The sequence below is a fragment of the Parasteatoda tepidariorum genome, chromosome 11, assembly GCF_982258835.1.
Source record: "Parasteatoda tepidariorum strain Cologne lab strain chromosome 11, Ptep-v5.0, whole genome shotgun sequence".
In the NCBI taxonomy this organism is placed as follows: Eukaryota; Metazoa; Arthropoda; class Arachnida; order Araneae; family Theridiidae; genus Parasteatoda; species Parasteatoda tepidariorum.
This window is the reverse complement of record NC_141765.1, coordinates 30,852,945-30,863,700: the sequence shown is the minus strand read 5'-3', so window position 1 is coordinate 30,863,700 and position 10,756 is coordinate 30,852,945.

Here is a 10,756-nt window from a genome sequence, read left to right as displayed (position 1 = left end):
GAACAATAATATGTAATAAAAAGCAAATTTTAAAAACATGATATATAAGATTTAAAAACTCTATACTCCCCATGAAGCATTTTAGTATTATGTTTTGAATTAGACGCAATAAGAAGTATGTTTCAACAAATTTTGTTTTCTTTAGTGACTAATGCAAAAATATAACTTTTTGCATTTTACAATGTACTCAGTTCATTTAACCGGTTCCAAATGCTAACGGGATAAAAAAAAATCGATTGTGAATTAGTATTTAATAATTTATTAATTTGATGAAAATTTGTAAATTTCATCCTTATTTGCATTTCTATAATATAATTTACCAATTCATACAAAAATTTATTTAGTATGTTTACTATATTACCTATTTTATAATCCTGATATAATAATTTTATTAGTTTTATCTCTTTAATTCTTAAACATAATACAAACTGAGTGAGTTTTAGTACTCATTATAGACAGATACTAAATATAGGTGTTTAATTATTTTAAAATTATGAAACGTAAAACAACACATTAATATATCAAACCTTTCCACGTAAACCACGTTTAAAAATTTGTTCTTATCAAAATTGTTATGATTTATAAAGTAATATATATTTTATGATTGAAATCTGCATAATTATTTAGGAATGAAACTACATTGAAAAAAATGTGGTTTAATATCTCCCAGTTTTGATGTTGGACAGCCTTATAAGTTTTGTGAAGGAACACTTTTTTTTTAAAGTTAACACCAAATCTAGCGTTCATACACGATTCAAATATTGTATGAAAGCTTGTTGAAACACATGAAAAGCAAAAAAGTTTACACCAATATCACGCGCCTTAATACTTCACGTTTAATATTTTTGTTTCCGGAAACATCAGAGTGGCAGGTTTGTAATAGTTTACAATTTATGACATGTTGGCGAGTGTTTGTGATTGTCTTTAATGCTGTTTTTTGCCCATAAAAACTAAACTTAGCTTTTAAAATATGTATGTATGTTTTTATTTGTCTAATAAGGATATTTATAATTTAATTTTTAAGTCACTGTTAACTGTATTACATAACTTTATACTGTATAATTCGCTTCTGCTCTGCTAAGCCTATTTCGCATCCGTTTCTCTTTCCTTGCATGTTTAACATACAAACTAATTTCATCGTAATTAGTGTATGTATGTAACTTAAATTACTGATTCTTACTTTATATTGTCTCATGCAATTAACTTCACTGATTCTGATGTGTATCATACCTTATTTTATTTTAAATTTTTTAGTCTTTCTGAAAAACAAACATGGTGGCGGATACTTTGCAGAAATAAATGTGAGCGAACATTCTAGGTATTCCTCTGTTCCAGGTTCTGGTATACTGAAACACTTAGTAGAACACCTCTCTAATGTAAAGTAAATGCTGCAATTTTTGGTGTACAGATGCACGAAAATTTTGACCACTTAAATGAATTTTAGATGAAGAAGTAAAATGTAGCATTTTACATTTTTATGAATTAAAGTTTTAGTTTCTTTATTTTTAAAGTAGAAGATTAGAATAATCTAGATTGTTTGAAAAGAATATGACTTTTTAATATTTTTATTCTAAAATGCATTCTTAATTATAACATGAGAAAAAGGAACACACTAGACGTATAGACAGAAAGTAGACAGACGTAAACTTTGACTATTGAAATAAATTTTAGATGCACAAATAAATTATAGCTTTTTGCATTTTATGCATAAATGTTTTAATTTCTTTATTTTTAAAAGTAACCTATTAGAAAAAAATTCAAAAAACCAGTGTCAAAAACTAGTAAAAATGATATCAGAACTAGTATGACCATACCTGAAATGTAAAAACTGGTATGAAACTATAAAGGAAATCTTGAAACCTGGTATAAAACCATACTTGAAATTTTAAAACCAGTAAGAATCATGCAGATTTTAAATATACTAGAAGAGTGAAATCGGTATAAAACCGTACTGGAAATTTTGATACCAGTTTTTAAACATGAAGAAAATTTTGAAACCGGTTAGCATCCATGCTGGAAAATTTGAAGTAGTTTTAAAATATACTAGGGAGCATTTAGGCAGTATGCTAGCTTAAATTCTTAGTTAGTACCTATTTCTTCGGAAATCTAACAGGTTTTGACGTTTTCAAGCTAACTTCCCTCGTTAATAATTCGTTATTATTTTATAAATTCTTAGTTTTCTTTTTCTTAATTATATACTAAATTCTAAAAATTAATTTCGTAGACTTTGATAAGGATTCTTAACTTTTATATTAAAGGCGATGAAAACGTAAACTTTCTATATACATTAATTAAAAAAATGCATTCTTAAAAAAATACACATTTAAAATTATAGAAATCTTTTTATAATTTTGGACGCACAAGTAAAAATAGCTTTTTATATTTTTATGCATAAATGTTTCGCTTTCTTTATTTGAGAAAGTAGGTCGAAGATTAGAATAATCTCCAGGCTCCACTTGAAAACAAAGCATGGCATTTAAATATTCTTACTTTAAAATGTATTCTTTATTATAACAAGACGATAAGGAACACAGTGGACTTTTAGGCGTGGGGTCAGGAAGTATATATATTTTAAAGAGTACAATATCTGTAATTTGCATTAAAAACACATTTTCTTTTCGTAAATTGAAAGTTGTCTGCAAGATCTAACCAGCTAGAATGTATACTAATTTAAAAACATGTTGCTAGTAAACTAAGTAAATCATCTATTAAAACTTGATCCAATTTGTAGCAATTTTTCACAAAATAATTATCACTTGATTGCAGTAGGAAAGAGTTAAAACTGCCTATTTGATCTAGTGAAGAGAAGAATTGTCTTGAAATAAATGAGGGAAAATCATGGAGATTGAATTTTCGAAATTTATCTTTAAAAGTGATTATTATTGATTTAACTTTTTATTATTTTTTGTAATTTAAACTATACATTTGAAGCCATATTGATTTTTCAAAATTTATTTGTAAACTAATAAATTTTTAGATAAATAATAACTCCAACATCTTACTTTGTAATTGATAAACTATCTAAAAATGTTTTTTTTTAAGAATTATGCATTAATCATTAATGGATACATATTCTATATCGAGTATTCAAAGTGGCAAATATTTTTAAGATTGTATATCCATGTAATATTAAGAAATGAAAAACTTGCGTCAAATATTTTTATGTCTTTAAATGTTTAGTAAGATTGCTGTAGTGGCGCCATCTTCAAACGTATTTGTTAGCATATAACGAAATTTAAGATTCCAGAAATTGAAATTTTAAGTAATTATTTATAGTGCCAAGTTCATTCACGTAGAAAAGATTTAAAGAAAAATATATGATTATTTGAAGAGAACTAAGAAGCTTGAAAAACTGAATATGTCGAGAAAAAGGGGATACAGCTTTTTACAGTGATAGATTAAATCCTTTAAACTTGTTACAATTTAATATTATACATATTTATATGATTTAGTTTTTATTTTTAAAGTTCAACATTTTAAAATGTGACTATTTATTTATACATTTTTAAGGAAATTTGAAACAATTTGCGGTAAAAATAGTTCAGATGTGGTTGAAGTTTCAAAAGAAAAAAAAAGTTTAACTGAAGAAAATGGGAGTCTGTTCTATGATGCTTGCAGATTTGCAGATTTTTGGTGGTAAACTAACATCAATGTCTATAGCAAGACCAGCTGACAGTAGCTGGTGAATTCAATGTGTAACAAGTAATATATGTGCATAGCACATGGTACTTATGATGCACAACCATAAATGAACGTACGTCTATAATTGTTTTCTTTTATATGTAACTTTTATTTGATGAACGGCGCGCTACAGCATTTCTCATGGCAGTTTTTCCCGTATTCTTATAATTTTAGAAATGACTTCGATGAAAATTATTTCTATCTTTTGCTTTTAAAATTGATATGTTTTAATGTTACAAGGAGAGGAAAACCACAACAATCTACTTCAGGATGCTCGAGGAGAATGCGGCATTTTATCGATAATATATAAAACGTATTCAAAACATTATACGTATAAATGTTATATTAGTTATAAAATATCTCTAGAATAATTTTCGCCTGCCTTTATCTTCGTAACATAAAGTGTTGAATTGCAAGCAAAGAAAAAAAGAGAGAGAGAGAGAGAGAGAGAGAAAAAAACATGCTTAAGATTTAATTTTTTAATGCTGCATAAGCAAAAAATTCTATAATGGGCTGCCACTTGTATATTAAGAATAATGCTTTGTATTTTGAATTAAAAAGTATTATACTTGAGAAAGGCAGTTTTTTGTGCTAATGGGAAAGAAAAACAAATGCATAAACCTTAAAACTCCGGTTTGCCAGTAATTCATTTGTTTAATTATCAAGCTTTGTAAGAAGGTATATTCAAGGTATATCAATAGTATATCAATAATAATTAATGAGTTAGAAGTCACAACTTATTGAATATGTTAACAAGTCACCATCATATTGAATGCACGGAAAGTCAAACTGATTTAAGATTGTGTTGAAATAAATGGTTCCCAAAACATTGTAGATGACTGTAAAGTTTTGTATAAAAAATAATCGTGTTTAAATAAAAAATTTAAGAAAATCTTTAAACGAAGAAAAAGAAAACGATAAGAAAACTGAACCAATAAAGAATACTTTACCAAATCAAAGACAATTTTTACATTCTGCTAAAATATAGTATAAACCAAGTCAATCTAAAGTTGGTAACCACTTTAAATTTGTTAACCACTTTAAGTTCAAGTTAGTGAGTATTGCAACTTTAAGGATAAGCAGCAATTTCCTTTATTAAAAGTAGTAAAAATGATTTTTAAAAAGGTAATTTTTATTATGCAAATCTTAATACATAAATTAACTTCGTGTACATTTTCATACTGTAAGTTGAAGTGCAAAAATAATTATTTAGTTTACAGTTTAGAGAAAGTACCAAATACTAGTATCAATATTTATGTCCTTAAAATTAAGAGTTTTCTGCAAATAATTATATCATGAAATAATTATATCATTTAGATATAACAGAATACTTTATTTTCCGATGTTTGTATTTTAATCATTTAATTATGCATTTTAAGCATGAAAGCACAATAAAGTAAAGTTATTCTTACTATAATTTTACAACTACGTAATATCTTATACTATTAGTCGTTTTGGATTTTGAATGAACATACAATTCACATCGTTGTCGCATTAAAAATATATACAGCAATCTAGTTTCAAACTTGTCATTTAATTTTTAATTTTAGTTCAGGCAAATAAGTAATGTTTTCTTAAAATGTATTTTTTTGAGAGTCTAATAATTCCTTCATAACCTTGTCTGCTACATTGTCTTTTAGGGTTACCATAGATTTAAGATTATTGAATATACAAAAATATGACACCAAGGAATATTAAAGTTTTGAATTTTTTTTAAAGAAAAGCTTAACTAGAATAACTGAATGAAATTACTATGTGGGCATTTCCAGTTTTCGGTATAAATATATTTAAATTTTCATTCAATAAAAACTTAAGAAGTTGAAAATTGAAAATACATTTTAATTAGCAAATACCAGTCAACCAATTCAATCTATCTTAAAACTTCTAATCAAAATTGCTTGTTTAGTTCAAAATGCAATTTGTATTAGTTATTTGTATTACCTGAACTCAAACTTGTATAAGATATATTAATTTGCATTTTTATGAAATGTGATAGTTATATGAATTTTAAATTCGTGTAAAATTTTAAAACTTTAATATTTGTTTATTTAGAAACTGAATCTAATGGTTTTAAATTATGTATTGTACCAGTCCCAGTAAATCTCATTTTTTTAAGCCAACTTAACAGCAATAAAAGTATAAAAGAATTTCGGAAAGTTAGATTTAAACCCGAAGAAACTGTTCTGAAAACTGTTTAATTTTCCCGAGAAAATTAATATTTATTTTTTACAGTCTTTCATGTCGGGTGAGCATGATTAACTTAGCTCTACAAATCTTAATTTTAGTACTGATTTTAATTATTGTAACAATCAAAGAATTTTCGGTTTAAATTTTGTTAATTGTTTATTATTTACTCTCTTTACATGCGTTAACTTTCATGAACAAAACTAATAATTAGTTTAGCAGAAAAGAAGTATTTTTATTTTATTCTAATTGTAAAACTAGATTTGGATCATATGTTAAGATTTATTGTTGTTTTATATTTGTGAGTATGTCTAGTAGATGGCGCTACCAAATAAAGGTTTGAAAAGTTTTGGAAACAGCTATCTGTTGAATGTTTGAAATTTACATATAAATTAAAATAAATTATATTTTTTTTAACAAAAATTTTACTAAAGCTTTGACTTATATTAGCGCGAAATAGGGTCAAGCAACGTAAGTTTTTTACGCAACTTTACTTATTCTTATTCGCTATTTATTTTTTACAATCGCAACTTTCGGTACAAGGAATTCTGAGTATTCAGGAAGGAATTGCTTACCATCTCTTTGAATCTCTAAGAATTATTTTGAATAACTTCTATAAAAGGGTGCTCAGAGATTGATTGGTGCATCTGAATTTTTATTTGCTAATTTTAGTTCGTTACAATTAATGGAAAAAAAAAACGCTTTTAATTAATTCGAACAGAATTTGTACACTGTGAAGAAAGCTTGTTCTTCTCCGTATAGTTGACGGTTTTGATAACAAAACAATTTTTCACTCTAATCATAAGTGGATGAAAACCACCAGCTCATATTCTAGTTCTTGCAATACAGTTTTGTTTACCGTACGATGACTTCACCTTTCTTCTTCAAATGATCTAACGATTATATATATATATATATATATATATATATATATATATATATATATATATATATATATATATATATATATATATATATATATATATATATATATATATATATATATATATATATATATATATATATATATATATATATATATATATATATATATATATATATATATATATATATATAAATTTTTCCTTCTGTTTGAATTCTGCCAGTTTTGGAGAACCAAAATAAACAAGATTTTCAAACTCTAACTAATTTAATTACGCAATTACAGTAAATTTCAACTATCGTTTCTTGAAAATGATAAATTGAACAAGGAAAGACTTTTTTTAAGAAATAAATAATTTAAATAACCTGAAAAATATCTCGAAAACATGAAACGCATTGCTCACAAGGGCTTTTTTTACAGAGCTATTATGGGACCTGCTCTCTTTGCTCGAGTCTGTACGTTTCATTTGTGGCACTTCGGTTTAGACACATTTGATGAAGTTTCGGTATATGTTTGGCTAATATTCTCTGCACTCATTATAGTTTTTTTATTTATTATTTTAATTTTATGTCACCAACTCATGTTTTTATTGCATTTAAAAGAATGCATTAAGAAATAAAATCTTAGCTTCTGAAATGTTTTGTTGTTGTAACATTGGTACATATGAATTTTCGTGTCAATTTATGAGAAAATAATCGAAATAAATTCTTCATTTTTTTAAGGTCAATCCCTCGCATAAATACTATTGAAATATACTTGGCATGAAATGCTGCGTGACAAACCAGCTTATTGAGGCAAACGGCATTTGTAAGCAAAAGAGGTGACAGAAGTTAGTTAAAATTCTTTTAGGAATTGTAAGCACACTATTTGATATACACACTTATCAAGTTGTGAGTTTAAATTATATGTGAGTTTTCTTACAGCTTGTTTTACGTTTGGGATGCTGGGCTAAAAAATAAGTGTTTAAAGTAGTAAATTTCTTGTTGGCAACATGATAAATAATAGTTTTTGAATCGTATTCATTTTTAGAATTGTATTTATTTTTTAATTATAGTTTTAAAATGCTATAGAAGTATGCTTTAAGCACAGGGGTATTAGGACATGTTTTAAATGCATAATAAATGCTTTTGGACTATTATTAAAAGTTCAAAGGTGAATAATTGTGCAATTTCAAGATTGAGGCAATATGACGCGCAAGATAGCCGTTTATTTATTTGAAGTGTACTTCTTGCCGGATTTTATTGACCAACTTGTCATAGCCTATTTAAAACAAATCAATCATCTTTCCTTATTGATTAAAATACTGATTGAGGTCGATTATTTGCCAAGTAATTTCAGTCTCTTTGATTTGACAAACTACTCATATCAATAATTATAAAACATGTTTGCTTTTAGTCTCATAAGTTTTACATATATCTGTCAATTGCATAAAAAATTTTAACTTCTATTCACATTGGTTTTTTTCAAAATTTATATTCATTTTCTGTCTGCAGTGTATATTTTTGATTAACAAACTAATTTTATTGCATGAAATATTGTGTATATAAGCATCCGAAATTTATGATTATTGCTTTAGATTCTATCGTAAAAGTTACTTTACTGGTTTTTATGTGTATTTTATCCTACTTTAATCATAAATTTTAGTGTTCTTGAATACGAAACATGGTAGCGGCTACTTTACACCAAGTTGTGTTAAAAAACTTTCTTGATGTTTCACTACCTCAAGAACTATCTTTCGTTTTGGTGTAGAGGAACAATTAGTGAAACACCACTTTGGTGTAAAGTAGTTGCCACCATTTTTGGTGATCAGCAACATGACATTTTTTTGCAGTAAATGAATTTACAAATGATATAAATAGGCAAGACCCAAGAAAGAGTTTAAGAAATCTATTTAGTCTACAACCTATTCACTTATGTTGCGGGTTCCTTAGAATCTAATGACCAAATCAGTTTATCACTTTTTAGTGGTCTTCAGAATTCAGTTAACTATCAAAGTACACTAGAAAGCTATTTACTTACATCGTACCGATATATTAGGTGGGCCAAAGTGGATTTTCTAACAAAACACTGCCAGCTTACGTAAATCTACGTCTAAACAATTATGGCTTAGATGTTAAAATTTTGAAGTTTCGGACAGTCCCCTTGTTAGTCCTGTTCTAAATTGAATTCCATAGATTCTTTTTGATGTTTCCATAACAAGAAAGCGTCAGTTATCAGAAATAAGCAGTAAGAAGCCGTTAAAGTAACAAGGTTTAATGTCAATTCCAAAACTATGCAATTTCCTGTTTTTTTCTGCTTTAATTATTTAATGATTGCTTTTTTTCTGTGGTATTTGTTTATTTTAACTTTTTACACCTCCAGTTAAATTATTGTAAGAAATATTTGCATTATTTCGGAATTTATAGAAAAAAATTGTATGTGTCTTAAGTTTTGGGACACACTGTATTACCATTTCTATTATCACCATTGTTTCTATTATCACCCCTGCATACTTTAACGTGTTGTTGTGGTCGCAAAACAATAAATCAAATGAGATTTGCTTATTCTTTTCTGTTTACCTATATACATTGTTTGAGCATTTTAATTTTTAGCTATAAGAAATTGCAACACTATTAAATGTGGGGTAGAAATATAAATTAACTGCACAGGTAAAATTTTGAATGTGAATATATATACTTTTTCAATTTAAAGGTAGATATATATTTTCTTTTTCATAAACTTAAAGCCTATTTTTTAAAGCTGTTAAGTTAAAAGCAGTTATGATTACAGAGATAAAATATGATTTAGGTTCTGAATCCTTGTAACTCATTTATTCTATAAAATAGAGTAACCATTGTGCTTGAGTCCCTTACTTTAGTTATTTTTCTATTTTTAGTTATTTCTTTTTCTTAATTGATAAATAAAATATGCAGTTAAATAATTCCACTCTGTTTCGCCAAAAAAATAGTGACATTTTACATATTACATATTAAAATGATAATTTTTAATCCTCATAGATCTTGACAAATTTACCAAATTTTTTAAAACAAATAAGCGTCATTGAAAAATGCATTTATTATTAGATATTTTGCTACTTGAGATTTCTTTATATCGTTCTTTCCGCTAGGTTACATAATTTTTTTTGCAATTTCTTAAATCCAAATTTTTCATAACATTAGTATAGGGTTTTTCTTATTTAAAAATCTTCATGTAATTTGATTTTAGCATGCATTTTTAAATGGTACATAATGGTATATTTTTAAATGGCACAATTAACTTACTTGAATGAGAGAAGTTGAAATGCAATGTATCTTTTAAAAGTTAATGTATTTTAATTTGTTAATGTACTGTCATTATATTTGTTAATGTATTTTAATTTGTTAATGTATTGTCATTGTATTTGTTAATATATTTTAATTTGTTAATGCATTAATAGATGCATAATGCATTAATAAATGCTTCATAGATGCATTGATTATGAAACAGAAAGATTAAGATTGTTTGATAATTCCGATGATTTATAACACTTTTGATTTTCAAACAAAACCACGAACGGTTTTAATTATTTTTGATTAGGCTTTTAGATCCTCTGATTAAATTCTGCAGATCTAGAATGTTTCCATTATTCTCCTGATTATATCCGTTATCGTCTCTATTTCAATAATATTCTATTAAATTTATCGCTTAAATAACGCTCGATTGCTTAAAAGATTTCAAGTGATCATGAATAATGGATTCTACACTTCCAAATTTTTTTTAAAATTTTATAAATTATCTAAATCAATCATTTTAAGAAATGTCATAATATGATACATATATTTTCATTAGGAGTTTTCACCTTGCCTTCAGTAAAATACTTAACTAGTTAATAGTTAATTTTTACAATTATTGATTTGAATTTACTCTCTTGCAAGTTTCATTAACCTAAAATGTTTGACTAAGGAATGCCTTTGAAACTTAATTTTGGAATATTTAGCATTTTTCATCTATTTATATATTTTCATAATTATTAGAAATAACTAAGCTATT